Source organism: Eptesicus fuscus, chromosome 17 (assembly GCF_027574615.1).
Source record: "Eptesicus fuscus isolate TK198812 chromosome 17, DD_ASM_mEF_20220401, whole genome shotgun sequence".
NCBI classification, from domain to species: Eukaryota; Metazoa; Chordata; class Mammalia; order Chiroptera; family Vespertilionidae; genus Eptesicus; species Eptesicus fuscus.
Window position 1 is genome coordinate 57,635,581 of NC_072489.1, and position 26,725 is coordinate 57,662,305.

The window sequence follows — 26,725 nt, forward strand, 5'->3', positions numbered from 1 at the left end:
CTTCCACAAAACACCACGGCCTGGGCGAGTCTATTTTGAAGAAGTGGCGTTAGAAGAAGTTTAAAAAATTTGGCTCTCCAAAGAAATGTCAATCGTTGTACTGTTGATATTTGGCTCTGTTGACTAATGAGTTTGCCGACCACGGGTCTATGCCAGTCCCAGTGTCAGCCCTGAGCGCCCAGCCTGCTTCCCCGAGTCCTTAAGAGGACGCCACACACCACCTTTAGGCCAGGCCAGCAGACGGAACATTCTCCTTTGCAAACAAGACTCCGCCGGCAGCCCCGTCTGCACTGTGACCTCCCCACAAGCACACGGCTGGCCCGAGCCCGTTTAAAAGAGCCCGCACGGAAGTGAGCGGCACAGACCACAAGAGCCCCAGACTCGGCACGGGTGCAGGCTGGGGTGGAAGTGGATGAGAACTGCAGGGACCAGGGACAAACTCAGCCTGTAATGTGCCCGCAGGTGACAGACACAGCCACATGCTGCATCGCGACGTGCTTGCCTGGGTCACAGCAGGTACACAGGCCCCTTCTGTCCACTGAGAGGGGCCGGGGAGATGGGATGGGGGGCCGAGAAGCTCCGTGGGCCCTCGTGGCCCCCTCCCTGCTGGCAGACGGGCATTAACCTTCTCAGTGAAAGCCCTCGGTGGCCTCGGGGACTCGGAACCGTGAGGCGACGTGTTTACCTCTGAGCCACGCGGGTGCAGAGATGCAGGTATGGGGAGGGGACGTGAGCTGTGGCTGGGAAAGAAAAAGGTTAAATAGATCATAAATTAAGGTCAGTGTCAGCGGGCCAGCAGCTTTCTATCACATTGCAAATCAGACGCAGAAACGTCTCCTCCCGCTTAAAATCAGAACCCACCGAGGATCGCCGCTCCCAGCTTCTGCCCTCCCGGGCCGCTCCTGCCCCAGAGGAGGAGAAAGACGCGAGCACGCGAGACCTCTACCCGAGAGCAGCCATCAGCCGAGGAGAGGTGCGGACTGCGCACGAGTTTATCTGAAACGGCCCACACCGCTGTGGCGGTATTTTTTCCAGAAGCACCGGGACACCGGGCATCGGAATCATCCCGGACTCCGCGGTGGCCCAGGCTGACGGGCAGAGCGGGGAGGGCCCGGGCCGGCCCCACACCCAGCAGTGAGCAGAGCCCAGGCCAGGCCACGTCGCGCAGCTGGAAGCCACGGCTGGGGCCGGCAGCGGTGTGCTGTTAGACAAGCTCACAAAGGAAGCAGAGCCTGCAGCGCGCCCAGGGAAACACCACACGTGAGGATGTCACCGAGATGCTGAGCCTGAGCCCGGGTTCATCTGGTTGTGACCGCAGCCTCTCCCCTCCCTGGGCGCTCGTCCGACTTCCACACGTTGTGAAACGCACTTGCTTCTCCACATCACAGGGAAGGGTGGGTGATGAGGCAGCAGGAGGACAGCAGCTCGGGGGCTGGAGGTGGGGGGCTTGGGGGTGGGGGGCTGGGGGCAGATTAGTGACAACGAAAATTCCAGACACTTGCATTTCCTTAAATATTTATAAAACGGCTTCCCGGTTGTAAGTACACTTGATCCCAAAGAAGTAAATGATCAATTTTCTTTCCTTAAAGACAGTGCGGATCTGGTTAAGAGGGAGACTCCAAGCGGCCAGCAGTACACGGCACAGCCTCTATCTCAGTGCCCGCCGAGTCCCACGTGCACCGTGAGCCTGCGGTGCCGCCCCCACCACGCAGACCTCCGGGGACTCACGGGGCAGCATCAATCTTGTCAGCGCCATCCTGCTGGACACGGGAGACCCCAAAGTGTCCTGCGGGGGCCTCTGGGAATGTCATTACATTCTCCGTGACCAGACGCAGGGCTGTTTCTGCGGGAACACACAGCCCGGGGAAGTCCTGATGTCATTTTCACCACGTGAAGCCGCTCTGCCCAGAAACAGGGGAGACGGATCCTGGCGGCAGGAGATAAGCCCGCGACAGACCCAATCCCATCCCCGCCTGACAGCGAAGCATGTCCGTGTTATCATTTCTCCCCTCCGACGACGTGATACCGGGAGGTGAGGGTCACAGAGAAAGGCTCCAGAATTTGGGCAGGGGCCCGATGGGAAGAAATGAGAATTTCCTTGCTCTGCAGGCAAACCAGGGACTTGCAAGTTCAGCGGGCCATCCATCACCCCTAGCAAGTCATAATCGGCGAGCGCGCGCGCGCAGAGCCAGTGTCTCGTCACTTGGCCTATAAAAGCTTCGGCTCCGTGGGGTAAAAACGCACTGAACTTTAATAAGCACTCCATCCTCACAAATAAACCCAAACACCCAATTACCAAGTGACTATTTATAGTTTCTAAAATAACTTAACCCAGTTTTACAAAGCGGATATTTTAAGATTCGTAGAAAACTCCTGCCCGAAGCCAGCATTTCAGACTACATTTATTTGGCCTCGACCAGGAGGATCAAGTGATCTGTAAGCCTGTTATGTTATTTGTACCACAAATTCAACAAGAAATTAGTTTTATTTACAAACAACTACTGGTCACAGGAAACTGAACCATACATTTAAGCTGTTGATTTTGTCAAAACGCCAAAGCCTGGTAAATGGAGACTCGGAGAGTTGACAGGGTCTGGGTGTGGTGTCCCCATGTCCGAGTCACTTCCATGGTTTTGCAGCACAAGATCGTTCCCAACAAGTCCTCCGCTCTTCCCTAACCCGGCCACTTTATGTCCTCAGGGTCCTGTTCAGGCCCATTCCTCCCCCATGGCGGCGATGTCCGTATGGGCACAGCACAGAGAGGGAATGGTGTGTGATGTGTTCACACACAAAGCAAATCTAACGCTCAAAGCCCTGGTGATAAATAAATACAAATAACAGCAAAGGAAACCAAATGTTGAAGCAGAAAGAACTCTCAAGTCCACTCAGTACCCTAAGCCAGTGGTCGGCAAACTCATTAGCCAACAGAGCCAAATATCAACAGGACAATGATTGAAATTTCTTTAGAGAGTCAAATTTTTTAAACTTACACTTCTTCTAACGCCACATCTTCAAAACAGACTCGCCCAGGCCGTGGCATTTTGTGGAAGAGCCACACTCAAGGGGCCAAAAAGAGCCGCGTGTGGCTCGCGAGCCGCGGTTTGCCGACCACTGGCCTAAGCCAACAGCCCACCCAGACCAGCTTCATCCAATGCAGTCACATGGAGTTAACCTGTTTACACTTAACTGAATTAGAACGTAGCAGAATGAAAAATTCAGGTACCAAGATGCACTCCTCACGTTTCAAGTGCCGAGCAGCCGCGTGTGTCCAGGGGCGACCATCCTGGGCAGCACAGACACAGAACATTCTATCCTTGCCACAGGTTATGCTGACGGTGCTGACCGGCCCTGTCCCTGTAGGTCTCAGGGAGACGGAGACCCAGGAGGTCGGAGGACGTCACTGATAAACCAGGAGCCCGGCCACAAAGCAACCAAGGCACGTGGTTGGTCCTTGAGCACGTCAGTCACTTCTGCCCAACACAAGCCTAAGCTTCACGGTCAGGGTCTTGACCAGCCAATTCAAAGTCAGACACATACACTGACACATCTGCCCAAACACACCCCGCCCAGGAGCCTGACGAGCAGCAGGTAGATGATGCTTTGCATGAGTGAGCACCTGAATAAATGACCGTAACACCACGGTGACCAGAGATCAGAGACACATCCCAGAACCTAGGCAGCTGAATGGCTGTTCACCATTTCTCCCTAAGACGTCAGAAGTCTTCCCAACCTAGTTTAGTTCTCAAAAACACTGTAGTAAGCATCTCTATGCACCAAGTTTTCATTAATTCTTTAGGACAGATCCTCAGATATGACATCGCCCTAAATTTCTACGATGAAAGAAGGTTACCTCTTGGAGTGGGACACCACACTGTCTCTAGACCCAATGTCAGCAAAGATTTCAATAAGCGCTTGGGACAAGGTTAGGGGAAGAAGCCAAATACAAAATTCTGATTAGTCCTGGTGTAGAAGTTATTGCCCTACATGTGTGAGTGTGCATGTGCTGTGCGTGTGTGTGTGCATACACGTGTGTGCCTGTACTACACAATCAAGAGAAGGGAAAACAGAAAATACAAGCAGAAGCATGGGTGTCCAAGACACAGGTGTTAGCAGACAAGAACTTTAAAATAATTACAATGATCTGTTTAAAAATAAGAGGAAAAGATAGACAAAACGAATGAGACAGTGGAGAATGTTAAATACAGAATTGAAATGCATATTAAAGTATGAAATGGTGATCCGAGTACAAAAACCACAAAATGTGAAATTCAGAACTCACTAGATAAGATTTATAGGACAGAGCAGAAAACAGGATTTGTGACCCAAGAGACAGAGCAACAGAAAATATCCAAACTGTGGCACAAAAAGAGGGAAGGAATGGAAAAAACAAACCAGCATTAAAGCTCTGAGGGACCGTCACCGGAACTCCCCTCCCCCCAGTTAGTCCAACCGGGGAGGGGAGTGGGTAAGAAGAGCAATAATATAAAGAAGTAAGTCCAGAATTTTCCAAAACAAGTGACATATATCCACCAGGGAGCTGGCTGTAAATCTAAGACACAATGGGCTAAAGTTGGTTCCTAAATACTACAGAAACAGGCAAACATCTCGTGAGACCGAACAAGTTAAAAAGGAGAGAACGTAAAAATAAACTGTACAAGGAATGAAAATAGGGAATGTAATTACAGAGATTTAAAACATAATGAGAAAACGAAGAACAATTTTCCACCTCAAAAAACTGAAAACCTGGCTTAATATAATTAACCTAACTAGAGCTAAAAAATAAATAATCTGATAACTACAAGAGCAATTAAATCAACAGTTTAAAAAGTCTCCCACAAATACCAGGTTATATAATATACACAAAAATCTACTAAATGTTCAAAGAAAAGATCAATTTAATATAAACTCTTATAGAGAACATAAAATAGAGAATGATCTACCTACTCTATGAAGTCAGTTTATTTTTGAAACTCAAATCAGACAAGGACTCTATGAAAAAGGAAAAAAAATAGGCCAATCTCATTCATAAGCACAGTTGAAAAAAATCCTAAACAACAAAACAAAACAGGAAGCCTAGTCCAGCAGCTGTTTAGAAGATAGCGCTTAGTGATCCAAGTAAGGTTCAACCCAGAATTCAAAAATGATTTAGCATTAATAAATCTATGAGTATTTATCCACATTAACAGGCATGGGTGTGGGGATCACATCAATTTCAATTGACGCAGAAAAATCATTTAATAAAGTTCAAAGGCCACTAATGACTTTAAAATTTTTCTCAGACAACCAGAAGAGAACGTTCCACCAAAAGCCTACAGCAAGCATTGTTTCTGGTAGTGAAACACTAGCATCTTCCTCTTTAAAATAAGTAACAGGGTTAGTTAGTATATTAATTATCACCACATCGGGACTGAGCATGGTGCTGGACATCCTAGCCAGCACAACATGCTCAGTAAAGGAATACAGGATTACCAGAGCAGAGGGAAAGAAGCAAACCTCTCATTCATAGGTGAAGTGATTGTGTACATCAAGCATGTCAAACTCGCAGCCCGCGGGCCACATGTCTTGTTTATTTGGCCCGTGTTAGCCTTTGAGTTTGACATGCTTGGTGTACATAGAAAATCAAAGAATATACACAGAGTATGTTAAAATCAGAGTGAGAATTAAGCAAGGAACTAGATAGAAGACAAGCATACAAAAAAATCAACAGCATTTTCTATACTAATCAAAAAGAAATCGTAACCCTAAAAACAGACACCACAGTAAGGACCCGGAGGAAACATCGCAGTAAAGAATGACTAACCCTGAGAGACTGAAGAGGACCTAAGTAAACATATGTAGGGAGCATATTCTTGAAGAGGAAGAGCCATACCATAAAAATGTCATTCTCTCAGACCCTGGCTGGGTCGCTCAGTTAGAGCGTCAAATCCTGATACCCAAGGTTGCGGGTTCAATCCCAGTCAGGGCACATACAGGAACCAACCAATCTAGAATAATAAAAGCGTAATATGCTAATTAGACCGACGTCCTTCTGGGCGGCCTTCAGGACAAAGCCGCGGCTGTGAGGGAAGCCCGGGTCCCAGGTGCCAGAGGGAAGCCGGTGCCCGCAGCCAGGGAAGGAAGGCCTACTCTTGCATGAATTTCGTGCATCGGGCCTCTAGTGAATGCATATACAAGTGGAACAACAAATCTCCCTCCCTTCCTCCTTCCCTCCCTCCCTCCCTCGCTCCCTCCCTCCCCTCCTTTTCAAATCAATAAATAAAAAAATTTTTTGACGATGTCATTCTCTCCACATCCATCTATAGATCCAAGTGCCTCCAATCCAAACACCAAAGGCCTTTCCCAAGAATGTGACAAGAGATTCTGCAATCTGTATGACCGCAATGTGAGGACGTACCCCCATGTTAAAAGTGGCCTGCAGCTATGTCATTAGTACAGTGTCGTATTAGTACAGAAACAGAACCATAAAGCAAAAGAATCATAAATTCAATTATGTTCGACTATATGAAAATTAACAACTCCTGTCCATCTAAGAATGTAAAGAAAAAGAAAAAGTAAGCCACCAGCTGGGACATCCCTGAAGCCTGTATAACTGGCCAAGGAATAGGATCCAGAATATATAAAACACTGCTATGAAGCAGTAAGAAATGGACCACCCCGCTGAAACACAGGCTTACGCACAGGCGTCCTGCAGACGAGGAATCACGAATGGCACCATGAAAAGGAGCTCAACCTCACCGGCAATCAGAGAACCGCACGTTAAGATCACAAGGAGACGCTAGCTTCTACCCAACGGTGGGCCACTGTTAAGTGATTCCAAGTCTTGGTAAGCATACCCATCAACCCCCAGGAGTCTCATCTGCTCCGACCATTCTTACTCAACAGTACGTTTTGTAACACGAACGCCGACAGAGCAATGACTGTGCCCCGAGTGTGCATATCCCCAGGAGAGACTGTGACGAGTGTGCACAGGAGCGGCGTACAGAGCGATCCCAGATGCAGGGGTGACAGCCAACGCCGGGAACAATTCCGGTGCCCAGCGACAGGAGACAGAGGAGTGCAGAAGCCAGCGGTGTGCAGTCGTACGGTGACATGCTGTGATGTACAATGCGCTCCATGCAGCAACGCGGGCGAAACTCAGAAACTTCACTCTGAGGAAGAAGCCCAGTCTCGGAATACCAGACAGAACATCCTTTCAGAGAGCTCCGAACAAGCCCCGCTGAACGACACCCTGCGAGGAGCAGACAGACGGTCAAACCAGACACAACTGAAAAGCAAGAGAAGGATAAACAGACAATCCCACACACTGATAACCGGGGGGTGGGGAGGAGATCGGGGAGGGGGCCAGGGAGGGCTCACAGAGATGAAGTCCACGGGACTGCTGATGTGAATGTGGTACTGAGTGGACAGGGGTCCTGATTACCATTTTCATTTTATAATTTACCCATAACTCACATTCTTCAGTGTGCATCAAACAACATGACTTGAAAAAGGAAAAAAGGAGAGAGAGAGAAAAGAAGGAAGGGAGAAGAAAAAGGAAAAACTGCAATAGGAAAATAGGGAAGACCAAATTAATACAGGAAATACCACGGAGGTGGAATTCCGTAAGTAGCCTGGACATGTCACATGACGATTGGTAAACAGCCACAGAACTTGACCAGGGACTGAATCTTATGCTGAGAGAAACTTTCAAAACTTCAAGCAATCATCTGAGATTGCAAAGGTGTTGGTCTCACCACCACACCGTGAGTGGATAGACGTTTACATGTAAGCCAAGACCTCGTAAGTGAATGCATGTGCCTGTGTGTTTCCTCAGCACCTCCAGAGACGTGGTGCCACCGAGGGGATGTGGGCATTTCCACACCACAAAAGTCACTCCGCTCCCGGGGAAGCATTTGGCGACCAGCACGGCAGTTGTGGCCATCGGCATCCTTTACACGCCCGTGGACACCCGTGAGAGCCATCCGCGTGACCATGGACACCATTCCTATTTTCTCAGGTGTGTGCGTGGCGGTGGGATGTGTACACACCTATCATCCCCCCAGAGCACCTCTGGAGGCACAGGCGGGTCCCTGTTGGCCGTAAGAAGAAAAGACCCCTTCGCCCATCTTTTAAACGCTTCCCACCACTTCCGCCTCTCCCACCACTGGTACAAATTCTCCACAAAAATCTGATTAAATCTCTCTAGACTTCCCCACAAAGCTCCATCACAGAATTTATCACTATTTCTGCTTAGGGTTGGAAACGAGAAAAAAAAACACACAAAACCACAAAGAACAAGTCAGTGTCTGAATCCAATTCCATATGAAAACATTTAAAATACATTAGATTTTTGGTCAAGATGAAAGACACACACACAAAAAAATCTAGCAATCTATTCTAATTGGGTTCCCATGGTAACTGTACAATTGGGTTTTTCAATATAACATCCCTAAGGCCCCATGCACACTTGTAAAATAGACTTCAAACAGCCTGGGTTGTTTTCCCATTACAGCACTCCCAGGAAGATCAATTACGACACCCCCCTGCCCTGGCCATTAGTGGCAGGAGGCGTTAGCACCACTGGCCGTATTAGCACCAGTCACAGAAGGAAACACCACATATCATGATAATTATATCAAACGAATCATACACTTCAGAGCCATCAAACCTGTTCTGGGTAATAAACTGGTCCTGCTGCTGTCACAGAACCACATGGAGGGAAGGGGCGGACTCCAGCCCCACCGCACGCCACACCGGCGTGCCGCTCATCGATCTCAAGGATACACGGAATCAATCATTAATAATTACATTATGAGATGACCCTCAAGGTTAATCATATTCTTAGAGACTCCCACTACGGAATTAAACAACAAACAGAGCCTCGCTGGTAAATAAATAAGTAAAACGGAACTGGGAATGCAAATCCACCTTTTAAATATTAATGGCACGCTGGGGACCAAAGCGCATCCCCTCGCCAGGGACCTGAGTCTCTGCACTGACCAGTCTCCCTGCCACAGGTGGGCCCGAGGCAGGTCCCAGGGCCCCGGTGCCATGGGCACAGGGGGCGTCAGGAATGGCAACATCCTCAGGTCAAGTTAACAACCTACGTGTCTGCGACAACCCTAGAAATCCCTGCATGCCTGACGCGTGCTGAGGGCCTGCTGACCGGGAGACTGGTGCAGAGGGAAATGTAGCACCCCCTACTTCCACATGGCCCCCATCAAGGCCGCGGATGTAACACAGGCCAGATTGGGACAGATGTGGGCCAGCAGCTTCCCGTGAGCAACGTCTAGGTCCCCAACTCAACAGAGACCTCCAGAAGTTCCCAGGCACCTGAGCAAGAAAAGCAGCAAACGGCACGGCCTTAGCATTCCAGCTGGTGTCCACACGATGACCACAAGCTGCTCCTTGGGCCAGGCAGGAGAGCGACTGAACTGACACCCCTCGAGAAGAAAATCAACCGATGAAAACATCCCCCCCAAAACGTCCAGACTGGCTCCCTCACCCCTGCCTGAGCTTCAGTCCTACGCTGGTCTCTCCTCTCACCTGGCCTTTTCCCATCAGGCCTGCGTGCACGAGGGCACGTCCCCTGGCTCCAGGAGAACACCTGGCCTGGCCGCCGTCCGGGGCCCGCTAGGAGGCTCTTGCCTGGCCTGCTGCCTCCCTGTCCTGCAACCCCGGGGCCGGCGACCAGCCTGCTGCTCAGAGTCCACAGCAAGTTGTGTCTGGCATCCTTGGCTGGGCCTCCCCTCCAGCACCAGCCCACACCAGGCCCCGGAGAGCTTCCAGCGGGGACTTCCTGCAGCGAGAGATGGAGGCACACAAGTAGAGCGGAAACTCAGCGGAAGTGGGATGGGCCCCCGGGGAGGGGACATGCTAGGGCTGAAGAGGCTGCTGGAGGAGCTGAGAAGCGGGAGGATTGGGAGAGACACCAGGGCGGAGAGCTGGTGTGGGGTCCCCACGGAGTGTGAGGGGCTCCGAGAAGGCCTCCTCCCCACTCCCTCTCAGAGCACAGCACAATGCACAGGCTTCCAGAGAACATGCCAGACCGGAGGTGGGGGGCTCTGGGCTGAAGTGGAGTCAGGATGAGTCTCTGAGGCTCATTCCATGTGGGACCTGGCGGGAAGGAGGGTTTCCCTGGAGCAGGTCTAGACCCGGGCATTCAATGGAAGGAGGGGGATCGAGAAGTGACTCTCCCTCACCCATGTACCGGGTGCCACGCGGCCATGTCTGGGGCCTCCCTGTGATGCATCCTGTGCTGGCACGCAGCCCCGTTGAGTCTGGAGCAGGTCAGCATCCCCAGGAGGCTTGTCCAGTGCCCTCGGGGACAGAGGCGGGAAGCGGCTGCGTGGACAAGCGAGGCCAAAGCCACTGAGGTCACCGAGGCTGCAGCCGGCAGCTTCCTCTGGCGGTGGAGGGATGAGACAGATGTGAACACTCACAGTGTAAATCTAGAGCCCACGTGCCCTTGGCTCTGCACCCCCAGGGGCAGCCCCAAGTGAATGGAGGTGGCCTGGCCCAATGCGGACAACGTGCCACTTCCCAGCGGCTTCCAGAAGGTGACCCTGCAGACAGGTAAAGGCCCGCCGCCTGGGGCCAGTGTCCTGTCGCCGGGTCACACGGAATCGAGTGCAGGTGTTAACGAGCACGCAGCAGCCAACGCGGATCGGGAACGCGCAGCCGTGATCCGGGTTTCCCACGCGTCATCGGGAGTTTCCACGGGATCGCCAGACACACGCTTTAGCGCGGAAGCTACTAGAACACTAGTTTAGGGCAACAGAAAAGAGTATTTACTTAACCCTCCTGGAATCCACCCTGTTTTAGTTGCTGTGATACTCAATGGGCAGGAGCGAAAGCACGTTGGGCCCAAAGAAGAAATCTCACACTCAGAGGAGGAAAGTCGCCGAGGAAATGAGAAGCATGACCTCTGCGGGCCTCTCTGGGGTGACAAGCAGAGCAGGGAAGGCCGCGAGCCCAGCACCGTGACCGCGGTCCACCGGGAAATGAAACGAGACTCTGGGCGATGCTCTAATCACACCAGCGGCAGAAATAAACAAATGTTTTTAAAAGCTCAGAGGAAGTCTTTGAGCTTATATTTTTGTAGGAAAAAAAAAACCCTCAACTAATTATGGCTCAATCTCATGTGGATTCAAGCTAACAGCAGGGGACAGTGAGGCGTCACGGAGGTCCCTGGAATCAGAGTGTCTGGGTAACAAAGCACCCCGGACCCTGTTTTAGCGTCTAGAGTCCCACGTCCGGGGAAACTGCGGGCACCATGGCAGACAAGAACGGGGACGGATGGTGTGGGAACCGGCCATCAGCAAACACGCCCGGAGCTCGGCGCATCCATCTGCCTCGACAGCCCCTCTGATGATAAGACAGCGCTGACAGAAACAGACTCTCCCGCACAATAAAGAATAGCACACCTGGGCTTTCCCTGGGAGAGCTGGCTAAACTCAGTAACTTCGGGAAATACATCATTTCTCTTCTCCGCCCAGCCTTCTAGGAAGTCCCGCTGGAGTGTGGACGCCTTACTCCTAAGAGCAGCTGCAAGCACTGAGGACACCTCCGATCGGGTGCCGAGCTACGGACACCGTCCGTCCGCATCCTCTCCGATTCCGTCATCCCACACCCGCACGCCCTTGAGCTAGGTGACACGGTCAGGGCACCGGGACTTGGCAGCGCCACTTCTCAGGAGCTTCGCCGAGTCTGGCTTTGACCACCGCTGGAGTGCACAAAGGTCTGCCACGCCGGGCCGCCTCCACGTGCCTTATCCTTGACCCCAATCCAGGTCAGTGGGGACTCCTGCCAACACCAGACCAGGACCGCCCACACCCACTCGGGATGCTCCACCTCCTTCCTCTGGCACCCACCCTCACACGAGCCCCGCCCCCCTCAAACAAGGAGGGGTGTATACGAACACTTTCCGTGAAGGGCCAGGCCACAGGTCCGGTCTCACGCCGCCGAGGCCTCACTGCGCCCAGCCCTCCGGCGGAGTGGCCCGTCCTCAGCACCCTCAAGCAGGGCCCACGTGGGGGCACTGCTCTCCCCATGATGCCAAGGATAATGCCCGGTCACACTGGCGTTAGAAAATGTAAGTGAACGCAGGTGTGCATTTATCTCTGCCACATCTTGCCCGAAGGACCTCCAGGGCTCCCCGTGTCACCATTACAAAGGCCGCCTGGCCTGCTGGGCGGTTAAAAGGCTGCACGAGGTTCCAAATCCACCTGGCTGGGCCCAGAGCCCGCCTCCTGTCCCCGTGGGCCATGCAGGTCACTCGCCCTCCCAGGGCCAGTCTCCTCCCCGGCCGAACCGGGATGCTGATGGTGCCTAGGTCGTCGGGGGGCGGAGCGTGAGGACGGGGTAAGTCGGTCTGTGAAAGCAGCCAGCACAGGAACCCTTCCATACGTGTTACTATGAGCAATATCATGATCACACCGGCCAGAACCTTCTGGAGCTTGAGTAACTCTACCAGGCCCATCGAGATATGAAGGTAAAGAGATACCCCCAAGGAAGACCCATTTACACACACACACACACACACACACACACACACACACACACATCGTAGAGGTTCTAGTATTGACAAAGCTTCCTTGATGGACCACGTAACCGCCCACACCGTGGTGTGAGCAGTCACACGTGGGGAAATACTGTCAACATGCCGGTGTCACTGCCGGTTCCCGGCCACTGTCACAGTGTCGGATTTTGTGTTTGGTCCTTTGGGAAGGTCTTTCGATTTAACAGACGATTAACGTCAAGCCTTCCAGAGGCAGGGGCTGGGGCTGTCAGAGACTGGCAGTGCCCGCTGGGAAAGGCGCGCGAAGCCCGCTTGCCGGTTCTAGGCCCAGACACCGTGAGCTTGTCAGCGGCCTGGCACACCGGAGCGCTCGGAACAGTGCCCCCCGGGCGGAAAGCACCTGAGACCAGCACGTTGGCAGCTCTCAGTAATGTCCATTGGGGAAAACAGACACAGCAGAGAAAACCACTTCCTGAGACACAAAAGGCGCTTTAGAAACCCAGCGAATTAGCACCGAGCTACGCCACGCTCCGGACCAAACATGGTCCGTGAACCCCCGGAATCAGACACGCGGGAGGTGGACAGCAGTAGCCGGGACCCCATCTCTACTCCTGCCTCCACCAAACACAGTTTTGTGACGCTGAACTAACAAACGTCAATGATGATTATTCAGGACTCGCCCTGTGCCGAGCCTGGTATGAACCCCAAATGAAATGTGATCCCTCCCAGTAGCCCACAGCAGCTTCATGGATGGCAGTGCCATCTGTCTTATTTTTGGAGAAACCAAGGCTTGGAAAGATTAAGTGACTTTACTCAAGGTCACAGTTAGTAACTAGTGGAACCAGGTCCAACCCGAAGCTCTGTTCCCAGGGCCTGCACTCTTAACCCCGTGTATACTGTCCCAAATGAGGGGTTGGGTTATGTGTGAATCTGTACAATGATGCTATCCTGACTGGAGGGAAACAAGGATGCTGATTGGACCAGAGGGAGACAAGGATGCTGATTGGGCTGGAGGGAGACAAGGATGCTGATTGGACCAGAGGGAGACAAGGATGCTGATTGGACCAGAGGGAGACAAGGATGCTGATTGGACCAGAGGGAGACAAGGATGCTGATTGGACCAGAGGGAGACAAGGATGCTGATTGGACCAGAGGGAGACAAGGATGCTGATTGGGCTGGAGGGAGACAAGGATTCTGGTTGGTCCCTCACCTTTTTCCAGTTACAATTTCATCCTTTTTACAGGACTGTGGTTCCCAATTCAGATTTCTATCCAGACAGTAATTCATACATCAGAAATTTGTATTTCTTATTCCATGTGCTTATACTTGTCCAGGTAGACAGAAAAAGCATGATCACCTCCACCCAACAGATGAGGCAGCTGGGGGTTTAACAGTTGCCCCAAGTCACCCAACTAGGAAATGGCATCACCAGACCCTCTCCATTGTTCTCCCCTCACAGCTCTGGCCCTTATACACTAAAAACGCAACTCAGTTCCACGAAAACGTGTTCAGGTGTGTAGCTGAACGTGGGCCCTCACCTCACACCATGAAAGTGCGTCTACCCAGAGCGGGAGAGAAAAGGGAAGATGGGGGTGAGACACAATGTGGCTGTCCCTGCCTGACCTGTGTTTGCCAAACTCACGCCGAAGTTCTGGTAACATCTGCATCTTCTGTCAGAACCACAAGCCCGACGACTGTAACGCTGTGATAACATGCTCGGTTTGCAATTTGAAGAGATTCACACGTCCCTGAGGAGTTACAAAACCACGCACCTAGATCCACGCACGCGGGCACCTGAGAACGCCGCCTGCGAATGGATCCCTCTGGAAGGGGGGCTCGGAGCCTGTCGGGCGGAGAGCACTACTTCCGGGCCATGCTAGGCTCCCTGCAGGTGCTCCAACGTTAGGGTCCGCTAGACCCTCCTGGGGAGCGAGCAGAGACTCAGGTCCCCAGCTCCTGATCCGGCAGGTCTGCCAATAACCCATGTTTTCCAGAAACGCCCTGGGAATGCTGATGCCGGCAGGGCGCAGACGCCGCTCCCCTACGCTCATGGCCACCCCTCTCCAAGGAGAGCGACAGGTCCCCCGATCCAGGGGTGGCTCTCACGAGTGACAGCAGAGACGGTCAACATCTGAAAGGGGTCCCTACTTTCAGTCCTTTTGACTGGGGAGTCAACTGTAGCTAAAAGTTTTCAGAGAAATGACAAATAACTACCACGTACTGATTACATTTCCACATTGAAATGTCCAATCCCCTTTGTTGCCCGAGACTCAGCTCACTCTCTTCCCCCATCTCCAGACCTCTGAGCAGGCGGTGCCGGAATGGCCCAATCTGTCCATAAGGCAAGAGTTTCTTAAACTGCTATCCATACGGCTCAATTTGTCAGTAAAAACTGCCACCAGCGCTGTGCTTGCAGAAAAATGCCCATAAATGCATTATTGCGACGGGCAGATCGATGTCTATCATAAAAACAAATAGATTTAACAAGTGCCTGCTTTTCCGAGCGATGCCATTGGTGGACGGCGCATTGCGGCTGGCCCTGGACTTCTGGGAATGGGCCATAGCGCCAGGGTTGGATACTCCGCTGACTTCACAAGTGATACGGGCAGGAAATTATTCTAACAAGGAAATTTTCCAAGTAGTCAAGTGAACACAGTAGGCCTGGAGAGCTCTCGCACAGTTCCTTTCGTGGTTACACAGGTACACACACGAAAACCGATGTGACAACCGTAAGAAAATGTGTCTGTCGAATTTGTAACCGGTTTTACCGCAGCTGCATCACAGGCCAAATGAGTTTATTCCCTCCCTGGAGACCCCACTCCTTTGGCAAACCCCTAATCTGAAAGAAAACAACTTGTGGTACAAACACACATACACACACACACACACACACACACACACGTTTCAGCATTCCACCCATGGGCGAGGGCGTGACTGCTGTGTCTGCGGCCCCTGGGCCAGCCTAGTTGGCTGTTTGGCTGGAGCAGACAGGAGGGGGGCTGCCCCAGACGGGATTCACTTCCAGGGACGGTGCACTTTGGCAAGACACTGCTTGTGACAGATTTACACGTGAGCCAGAGCAGCCCAGACCGCTCGGATTCCTTCAAAGGTTACAAAAGGTCACAAAAATGATTCATTCCTCTTCTTAGACAGTTCACTTAGCCACAGAAAGGAGCAGTTACTCACTGTAGTCTATATATTCAGTATATGGTTCCCCAAACCCTACCGCCCTCCTATAGAAGCTTTGTATCACTGTTCACTTCTCTAAGTCAAAAGAAAACTGGACTCTTATCCACTGACCAACAGATACGTGGCAGTTACCCAAATGTCGCAGAACATACATCCCGCAGGGTTGTGTCTACAACGCTGAGTCTCCCTGTGCCCAGCACTAGCAGAATAGGGACAACATCAACCCAGGGCAGCAGCCTCCTGATACACCCCCTCCCTTTCAGATTAACCACTCACACTCACTTCACACCAAGAACGGGGCGTGGGTGGCTCATTTATCACGAATATAAATGCAAATACTGGCACCCGGTCCCCTCCCACTCAATGGTGATACTGTAGTTTATGTGTATGACTATCATCTTTCAGGTTTTCTTAAAATCATATTCTATGACAACACCCATCTCTTTCAGAAAGCAGCTGAGTCAGAAGCTCCCATCCCAGGAAACAGGGTCAGGGGGGACTGTGACAGAGGCCCACGGAGCTCGGGGCCTTCCAGAGCTTAGAGCCCAGAGCCCAGTGTGCCCACCTGGAGTGAGCAGAGACACACACACACACACAGGAAGTCGGGACCCTCGGGGATCGTGGTCTTAGAAGAGGAAGTCTACGCCAGGCAAGGGCGTCAGGCAGGGTCAGAGCGACGTGTGACAATGACCTGACAGGTGGTAACTGGCGACCACAGGAAAGAGTTCAGAAAAAGTGATTCTGCTTCCTTTCCGTTTCCACCAAGGAGAAAAGGCCCGTGATTGGCAAAGGGCATCGATGCCCACAAAGGAAGTGGGAACAGGACGATCTGGGTGGCTTGAACCACTGGCTTCTAAATATCCTCTGTACAATGCAGATGTTTCCCCCATGTCCCGTGTGGTTCAGGGTTCAGGTTCAGGGTTCGGGCTCTGGAGGAGGCCGCCCGCAAATGAAAGAGACTAGAAAGTATTAATTTGGAAATATTGGGGGCCAGGCGGGAGCCCAGCTCAAGAGGAAGGACTCTGCTTTGCTCTGGCCTTGCGATCCCTTTTATTCAGGTTTGGGATCCACCCACAGCCCTTAGGCAGGCAATTCCAGTAACAGCTCCATGATAGCCCATCAGCAAGGATTTACATGAGACCAAAAGGTGGAAGTTGCTTCAGCTACCATTGTCTCCACTAGACAGCGGGTGCCATAGCTCTGACCTTTCAGAGCTCAAGGTCTCCAGCCTTCCGGGTTCCTTGTCAACACCTCTCTGCTAGTGAAGACAATAGCACAATAAGAAAAATAAGACTTAGTTTGGTAAGTGTATATTATTAAAAAATACCGAGAACGGTAAGCTGTGTTGGGTTCTGGAGAAAAAGGCTGGCGGAGAAACGGCGGGAATGCCCACAAGGTCGGTTCTTCCGCAGGCCTGGCCGCCCCTCCATCCCGGATGCGGGAAGGACAAGTGCACGGGGAACGTGGGACCGGGGCCCAGTGGCAGACCAGGCCCAGGTGAGGCCAGTCAGGCCCAAAGCAGAGAGAACCAGCAAGGTCTGAGGGTGCCAGCAGCCAACAGGAGTGAGGCGCTACCCGTGGGTCAGCCGGGCTCCACGGACAAATGTGTCTGACGAGAGTGAAATCCAGCTCCTTAGTCCACGGGGAAGGCGGGTGAGGAGGCTGTGCCGAGGCCTGGTTCACCCAGCCCCACGGTCACAGGCGCAGCCCTCCTGTCCAGTGCTAGCCAAGAGCAGAGCCAGGAAGCAAGGCCGGCAGGCAGGCCAGCCCTCTGCGCTCGCAGACCCCGGGCCTCAGCACGTGTGGGCCTGCTGGGACCTGCCGCGTGGCCACGCCACGTGAGCTAGCCCAGGACCGCCCACCGCCTGGGCGGAGGTCTACACCCCCACGCCCCACGGTGCCATAGGCTGCTTGGTATCTTTCTCACCTCCCTGAGTGTTTGATCCAGGAGTGGGGGACGTCCGGCCCTGCCCAGGCATTAGGGGTGAGTTAATTAAATGTTTGACCAAACACAGCAGGCTAATTTTTAAGCTGATCATTTTGTATGGCCCGTGGATGATGCTATACATATCCCAAGGCCCTTGGCAGAGAAAAGGTTCCCACCCCTGGTCTAATCCATGGAGGACGCGGGAGAACCTACACACCATCTCCCATCTTCTGTCTGGGGATGGGGATGGGGAGGGGAAGCCTTGCTCAGAGACTCCACGGGTTCCATGTGAATAACCAGGCGCTTTGCCTTCAACAGCTTCACCTTCTACCTCCACCAGCGGTGGCCCCTTTGGATAACGGACGACCCAACCAAGCAAACGCTGTGCTCGCACATACACACTGTGCTCCCAGGACAGAGAGCGGCTACCGGGCCGAGGCCTCCAGAGGGAAAACCCCCTGAGATTCGGTCAGTTAGGAGCCCGGGCGGGAGGGCTGCGAGGGGTAGGACTGCTGTCCTGCATTATCCCGACTTGGGAATGTTGGGGCCGGTGTGGATGGCTCTCAGAGGCCGCCTGTCTACTCCAGGTGTGCCTGGAGGCTGTGGGGTGTGGTGTAGACAAACCCCAGCAAGGTAACGAGGACCCCACCTGGTCCTCCTCTCCACCGGCCTCAAACAAGACAGAGACTGGAATTCTGCACAAGGAGTGTGCTGAGGCCTTGAGGCAAGGAGAGGCCCGAGGAGGGGCTTCTGGAAGCTTCTTGGGAACTACAGGGGAGCGGCGGCCCCTTGGCGCTGGTGGGCAGGGCAGGGCAGGAGGTGGGCAGTGATGGCGTGAAGGTGTTGGCCATCACCTGGAGGTAGAGCAGGGACCGCCAGGTGCCCACACCAAGCCACTGTCACTGCAGGGCGACTTGGTCCTGGACACAAGACCCAGGGCAAACCAGACACACGTGTGCACACCTGGGCACACCTGGACACACCTGAGCTACCTGGGCCCCGTGCGGGTGGGTGGGGGCAGGGCGGGCTCCACCATGACAGGGAGATGAGGGAGCCCATTGGGACACTCGGGGCTGGACTGCCCCACGTGTCCCACGGGCAGCAGACGCCGCCCTCCTCGGGGCGAGCCCTGAACTTGGGCAGGAGGGAGGCCACCGGACACTCACCGCGAACCCAAGGCGCCGACCTCCAGCAGCGCAGCTGGGAGCGCAGGGGGCAAGGTGGTCTGGGCGCCAGGGCTGCCCGGGCACGTCCGGGGCGCGGGGCGGGGCTGGGGGCGGGGCCGGGGCTCGCGGGAAGTGGGACGCGGGGGCGGGGCCTGGGCTCGCGGGGAAATGGGACGCGGGGGCGGGGCCTGGGCTCGCGGGAATGGGACGACGGCGCGCGGGGGCGGGGCCTGGACGGAGGAAACCCAGGCGCAGGCAGGGGCGGGGCCGAGCGCGGGCACCGCCTCCCCGCCCTGAGCGCCGCGGGGTCGGAGCATGCGCAGTGCGGCGCCCGGGCTGACCCCGCTCTGCGCAGCCTCACAGAGGAAAATAACAACAAAACTGCATCAGGATGCCTGCTGGGTGTCCTGACAAGGGTGTTGTGGTGCAGTTTCACAGCGAGTTAATGCATAAACAGAACTTTTCTTTTTATCTGGACAGTGTTCTAACATGAACCCCTAAGCTATTAATAAAAAGAGGCTAGCTGGTGTTTGCCTCTCTGATCCCCAGGGCAGGACAGAAAGGCAGTTTGGTGATCCAGGGGCTGGTGAGGTGGATGATGTGATGTCCCCGGGGTGGGGGGGACGAGTGAGGAAGGGAAAAGGGAGTGTGGCATCCAGGTGAGGCGCCTGGGCCTGGCCCTGCTGCAGGGGACCCAGTCGCCCTCGTTGGGGAGATTGAAGGACGCTGCAGATGCCTTCACAAGGGGTTCCAGGTTCAGGAGCCAAAGTGAGGTCTCAGAGCCACCCTGGCCCAAGGACGAGACCTGCTAAAGCCTGAGACTCTGAAATGTGGTATCTCGGACTCTCCAGTGAGCAGAACTAAAACCCACACTTCCTGGCAAATTCTTCCCTCCTTGGTGATAAATTTAAAAAACTCAAGTCATTTTCTCAAAGCTCCCCCATGCCTTGTCCCTGTCCCATTCCACCACACACTCCCCTTCCTGTTGTTAAAGCAACATAAGCATAATGCCACCCCCAAGGAGCCCGCCAGGTGTGCAAGGAGCACAGGTGAAGAGGCGGGGCTGGGCCTGCCAGCCTGGTACTGTGTGGGCACCTGCCTTCTCCACCTGCCAGATGACCGCCTGGCACCAGGTGGGCCCGGTGCCCCTGGGGGTCCCCGTCGTGTATTAACAAATCCCATCCCATCCTCCAGACACTGGTTCCCAGGAAGGAATTTTGAAGAAGAGGTAGACAGCCCCAGCCTCGTGTCCTCACTTCCCTCGGACTTCACCGGCCTCCCAGCGTGTCCCCGAGACCAGCCCGCCTCCTCTGGGCCGCGGGAACAACGGTAATAATTTGCATCTCCTTTTAAACCTCCAAATACTTACCTTTCACGTTCAACAAATGAACACGGCGTGTTTTTGCTTCCAATGATTTGCAGCCCAAGAAATGCGTTTAACAAGCCTCCTTCCCAGCTACTTTTGTGACATGAGACCATTTACAACAAAGCTGTCTTCAGTAGTCAAACTTAATCCCCACTACCCTGCCTCGGGGAAAAGAGGGGATTTTGTAACGATCACATAAAACCTTGTGCGGTTTGAAAGCCCCCGAACTCCGGACAAACGCGCCAGGGCCACGTAACAAAAGAAACATGTCGGGGAGCTTGCCACTGTGGGTGTTTTACATGCAGTTTTCTCTTCGGACAGCATCTCCAGTGGAAGGCTCCCCGATGAACACAATTGATTTTCTCAGCCCCCGGTTCCTGTAAAGGCCGGAGCCAAGAGCGGGCCGGAGTCAGCGCCTTAGTCCTGGCTGGTGCAGTCCCGGTGGGTTTGGACAGGTGAGGGCCTCTGGGGGGTCTGGAGCAGGGAAGTGGGGCCCTCAGGACCAGGGGCCGTGCCAGGGGTCTCTGTGCGCTGTTCTCAGCATTGCTGGCGCCATCGTCGTGCGCATGCAGCCCGGACGGCATCTCCAAGGAGGCAGGAGCGTGCACGGCGCTGTGCGGTGCATCGCCCCACGGAGCTCAGCTGTGGAGCAGCCAGGACACCTGCTCGGGTGGAGGTGGAGGGGATGCTGCAGGAAAGGCCTGAAAGAGAAAATGAACCGCAAAGGCTTCCATCACGGGAAACGCCCGCAAAGGTAAGGGCCATTGTCGATTGTGGGATGTGACCATTGGACAGAGACCACGGCGGGTCTGACCTCGCTCGTCCTTCCAAAACGTGGCGACTTTAGAGAACTAACTACCGGGCAATGTATACAAACGAGCGAATCAGTGCAGCTTCCGGTGTGTGTCTGGGTCCCTGGGCTCAGAGAAGGCCTTGTGCTTTGGGGGAGGCCGCCCGCCTGCCAGGGGCTGTCTGGCTGCGGATGGCTCGGGGTGGGGGGGTTGCCTGGGATGTCGGCCTTTTGGAAAGAGGCTCCCACACTCATTACCGGGTGTTTCTGATCCATTTTCGGGAAGGGCTCTGTTGGTACGGCGCTGCCTGCGGTTTGGGCAGCGTCTTGTAAGTGGTGTGAAGTGCGCCCGGGCGCCCAGAGGAAGGGGTCTCCCCGCAGCCTCCGCCTTCGGGGTGAGCAGAAGCACCTGGCTCGCTGTGACTTGGAAATTAATGCCAGAGGCGTGGGGACTGGGGTGCTGAGCCTGTGCTCTGTCCTCGTCCGTCCGCGCTGCCGGGGAAACGACACATGAGAACCAAGACAGGGCCGCCCCCCACGCCAGGTGCTCTGTCTCCACTCCGAGATACTCATCTGGGAAGGGCAAGCGGTGCGTCCCTTCCGAGGGGCCGGCCCCGCCTCGCCCCAGGGCACCGACTTAAAATAACACGAGGAGGCAAAATTGGGAAGAGCCCTAGGCACGCGGGCAGCAGAACTATGGTGCTGATGGGGCCGGGCGGAGGCGGACCGTCCCAGGGTCCCATTGTCTGCTGGGTAATCTGGGCAGTCAGGAATGAGAGCGGGAGGTCCTAGGAGTGGTCCCTCCATCTGTCTCACCAACAGCCACTGCATAGGACGCCCTGCTGGCCCCGCAGGGACCCTGTGGCTCCAGGGCCATCACAGCCATCTTTGCCGGTGGGGGCGGGGTGGGAGGAGGTTCCCATGGAGACAGAGAGGAAGGCCCCAGCCCACCCTGCTGAGCTCCTGGATCCAGCCTGACCTGAAGGTGGCCATCCCTGGACTTCTCATGGCTGCGTGACGATGAATTATTCTGTTTGAATAAACCAGTTTGAGTTGTTTTTGTAACCAAGAGTCTTGAGTAATACAAGTGTACCTGGGCACTGTGCTACCTGCCTTTACTTGTGTTATCCTTTTAAAAGCTCACAGCTTTGCCTGGCCAGTGTGGCTCAGTGGTTGAGCGTCAACCTATGCACCAGGAGGTCAGGGTGAAATTCCTGGTCAGGGCACATGCCTGGGTTGTGGGTTTGATCGCCAGTAGAGGGTATGCAGAAGGCAGCCGATCGATCCATGATTCTTTCTCATTATCGATGTTTTTCTCTCTCTTTCCCTCTTCTTCCCTCTTTGAAATCAAGAAAAACGTTAAAAAAAACCAAACATAAAAATGCACAGATTTGTGAGATGAGCATCATTATACCCATTTTACAGTGAGGAGACTGAGGGGGAAAGAGGTCAGGTTACTTGTACACAGCTCCTTGGCTACAAAGTGGTAGCGCTAGGATTTACTTGTGTGGAGTTATTGATCCCCAAGGTCCAGTGTTTTCTAAGAATATTCTTAATTCCTCAGAATATAGGGTTAGAGAGGGGAAAGGAAGAAAGAAAGGAGAGAGAGAGAGAGAGAGAGGCAGGGAGGCACAAAGGGAGGGAGCGAGAGAGACAGAAAAAAAGACTCTGTTAGCATTTTTGAATTGAGGAATTTAAAATCTTTTGGTGGCAAGTGATGATGGTGTATTTCTAGGGCTTAGGGATTTTATCTTGCTATTTGTTCTTCAAATAAAAGAATCAGAGTTGCTGACTTAGTTTAAACCAACTCCAAAGACTGCCGAGTTGACTGCTGATTAAAAACTTGTCTTTCTCGGGTCTGAGAAAGGAATAGCGGATCTGACTTCCCTGAATGTGTTGCTTCTTGCAAATTTGATTTTCATTTGCAGAGCTTGAGCATGCCAATGATTGGGGAAAGGTAGCTTGATTATTAACAAGCCAGAAATAGTATCGCTTTGGCATCTACCCCTGCTCGTGCAATAAAAATAGATCGGAAGAAGTCTGACTGGGAAAGTAAAGGTGATTTTGGAACCATTAGTCTCGCAGTGATTCTGGGCACCAGTCTGTGGGCTAATTCCAGAGTAAACAGGCCCCTAGATTAATAGAATCTCTAGGTGACAGTAATGGGAAAGGTCACTTTTGATTCAGTGTGCGTTGCCATTTGTGAACTGAGCCTGGATCTCTGCAGAAGCCTACACACCCCAGCCCTTGCATTTCTGCTCTCGGGCCGAGACGAGCCGTCATTTTTAATGGTTCCACCCGCATTACCTTGCATTTTTCGGATCCTCGATGTTTCATTTCCCCTCTGTTCTGCCATCTAAAACTTATTTTCCCAACTTATTTTTTCCTGATTATTTGTTCCTTCATACACATCCTGCAGCCACAGCCCTGTGCTGGGGGGCCGCACGGAGGGGGGGGGGGGGCCTGCGGGGAAGCCAGGAGGCAGGCTCTCCTCACTTAGTGCGCCTCAAGAAGATTTTCCGATTTCCACCGACTTAGACATGAAGCTGTGGGGATTGGGCTCGAGCCTGCCTCTTGCATCAGTGGAAATGGGCTCTGTGATTGCTGCGTGGAACCGTGTGCTCGAATGCGCTGGGAGTTTTAGGCCATTTTTCAAACTTCCACATAGATAATGTCGGAACATTTCTGAAACGGGATCCTCTATCCTCAGGATGCGCCCAGGCAACAGGCCGGGGGCAGCGCGGGGCGGAAGGAAGGAGGAGACTCAGGGAGGATTTCCATTTTCATTCCCTGAGTCAATAGCCTTGCAGCTCCCTCCCACGGCTATCTCCGCTCTCTCTGGCTTCAGGGCTGCTCTCAGGAATTAGGCCCTGCCGCTGACGGAGCTGTTGATAAAGTGTCTTTTCTGGATCCTTCAAAAATCCGAAAGGAGTCCAACTTGGACAGCTTAAGACAAGGGGGCGAGGGTCCTGCTGAGCTCACAGCCTGGGGCCCAGGGAGGCTCTTCGGTGGCAAATGCAATGTCCCCTCCCTGACTCTCCTCGGGCCTCCAGCGCTGGGGGGGAGGGGCGGCCGTTTTGAAAGGATTTCTTCACGAAGACGCGGCTGGCAAAGGTCATAGGACGGATATGTTTCTGGGGTGATAACATTTTGATTAGATATGCCAGGATCTCCTAGCCTGCCCTGGGAATGTGTCGTCGTCTACCATTTCCCATTATTTTAAGAAAATCACGGAAGCGGATGCTGTTGGGCGATCAGACTTGAATGCCGCGGCTTGTTTTCTGTGCTGTAATGTGCCAGCACCGTGGGCATTGTTGCGGGGAATGAGCGATTCTTCCCCTATAAACCGAATGCCTAAAGAAGCCCCCGGAGGAGGCAGGATGTCCATAAAAGTTGAAATGGATTTCATAATATGGCATTCAATTTAGTGGAATAAGTGGGACTCAAAAATAATCCCATCTTCCCAAGGAAAATACCTCTCTCCTTACCTAAGGGGGCTGATGCAGTGCCCAGGCCAAGCACAGGTGGTTTAACGGGTGCCTAAATGTATTTATGAAATTTCCTATTCCCCCCCATTGAAATTTCTCTCTCTCTCTCTCTCTCTCTCTCTCTCTCTCTCTCTCTCTGTCTCTCCCCCTCCCTCCCCTCCACCTTGAAAAATTGGCTCCTTAGAGATGCCAACCAGAAAGCATTGATCAAAGGCCAGCTCTGACTCGGCGGCTTATTGAGAAGAGGTTCGTGTGTGCGCGTGTGTAGTTCTGCCTCGAAGATTCTCAGGAGCAGAAAATACTTCAAAAATGCTAGCAGGACGCTGACATCACTAATTGTTCCCTGATACCGGCATTGATGTCAAATAACAACGCCCAGGCTCGGCACCAGAAGGCGAGGTGAGAGGCTGCTGGGAATTTTGATGGATGGCATCGGGGTGCATAGAAGTAAAGGGGGGCCCTGGGAAGGGCTGGAAACACCCAGGGAACGATCGCCACGGGCCCTGGGTGCCTGTGCCACTGGGTTTCGTGACAAATGGCACCAAGACGAGAAAGCAGAAAGGAAGGCAGATGAGGGGCCGCGGCCGCAGAGGGGCTGGCGCTGGCGCTGGGACCAGGCGGCCTGTGCGCGGCGTCCCGGGACGTCCAGATGCTCTAACCAGCAAGCGCCGTGAGGTGCGTATTTACCAACACAAAACCGGTACAGCTCATTCTGGAAACCGAAGGTTTGGGAGTTCACTTTAAATTCCTCTTTTGTTTTATCCCTAAACTTGTAATCACAGAAATGAAAAATAATTGGTGCGTAACCTTGCAGTTTAACGATGACACTTTCACGAATATGCGTGCACCCACTCTTTCCAACCACAAAATCATCGCCACTCTCCCACCGTCAAGTTCTCAAATGGGTTTTGTAAATGTGCAAACACTCGGAGCGAATCTATTAAAGAGCAAACACGCGCGATGGCAGCCTGGAAACCAGGCGGATGGGATGGGAGAGGAGAAGAGAGCCGGCCCTGCCCGCCTGGCCTCCCAGCAGCCCGTCCTCCTGACTAACCTGCGCGGCGCCCCACAAACTCTCAGTCATTCGCACCTTCCCGGGCGTCTGTACGCCAGCCAATTGTTAAGGGGAGCAGCGCGTAATGTGACTGCAACATTTCACAGTGGAAAGTCAAATAGCAATGATTTCCTCTGCCAGCCTCACACCCGCCGCCTTGACCGTGGGGGTGAGATCCCTGGGCTCTGGGCCTCTGAGGGGGGCCGCTGACGGTGCTGCCCAGCTCCCCGCCTCCAGCACGCCCACATGCCGCACACGGTCGCTGGGGCATCCATGCCCTTTGTCTCAGTGAAAATCCTATACATCATGATAACCGGGGATTAATGTCAAAAACAATAAAACCAACATGACCCCCACAACTATGCTGTGTATCTGGGTGCTCCAGAGAAATGGAAGGTATATCTATATCTATATCTATATCTATATCTATATCTATATCTATATCTATATCTATATCTATATCTATATCTATTCATATCTACATATACATATCTACATACACTGAGTGGCCAGATTATTATGATCTTTGAACGCATAATAATCTGGCCACTCAGTATATGTATGTGTGTGTGTGTGTGTGTGTGTGTGTGTGTGTATGTGTGTGTGTGTATATATATTGTAATATATATACATATACATATATATACACACACACATACACACACACACACATATATATATATATATAATATACATATATATACACACACACACATACACACACACACACATATATATATATATATATATATGTATGTATGTATGTATATATATTTTAGAGGCCCAGTGCATGAATTCGTGCATGGGTGGAGTGCATGTGTGTGTGTGTGTGTGTGTATGTGTGTGTGTGTATATATATTGTAATATATATACATATACATATATATACACACACACATACACACACACACACATATATATATATATATAATATACATATATATACACACACACACATACACACACACACACATATATATACATATATATGTATGTATGTATGTATATATTAGAGGCCCAGTGCATGAATTCGTGCATGGGTGGAGTCCGGCCAGCCTGGCCAGGGGGAGGGGACATGGGCGGTTGGCTGGCCTGCCTGCTGGCCAAACTCCTGGTCGAGGGGACAATTTGCATATTAGCCTTTTATTATATAGGATATACACTGAGTGGCCAGATTATTATGCGTTCAGAGATCATAATAATCTGGCCACTCAGTGTATACATATCTGTATCTATCTATCAGCT

At 52.8% G+C, this 26,725-nt stretch overlaps 1 protein-coding gene across 2 annotated transcripts in view; it reads right to left on the reverse strand.

The window, feature by feature from the left end:
* The window catches only part of MGMT (O-6-methylguanine-DNA methyltransferase), a 163,079-nt gene extending 144,194 nt beyond the window's left edge, over positions 1–18,885 (reverse strand). The window contains exon 1 of one of the 2 annotated variants that reach the window (XM_008156148.3): positions 18,783–18,885. The gene's annotated coding sequence lies outside the window, so the exon portion shown is untranslated. Of the gene's footprint in view, positions 1–7,083; positions 7,103–18,782 lie in introns of those variants that run through there. The other variant, XM_054728938.1, reaches the window with a different exon arrangement.
* Positions 18,886–26,725: the final 7,840 nt, after the last annotated feature.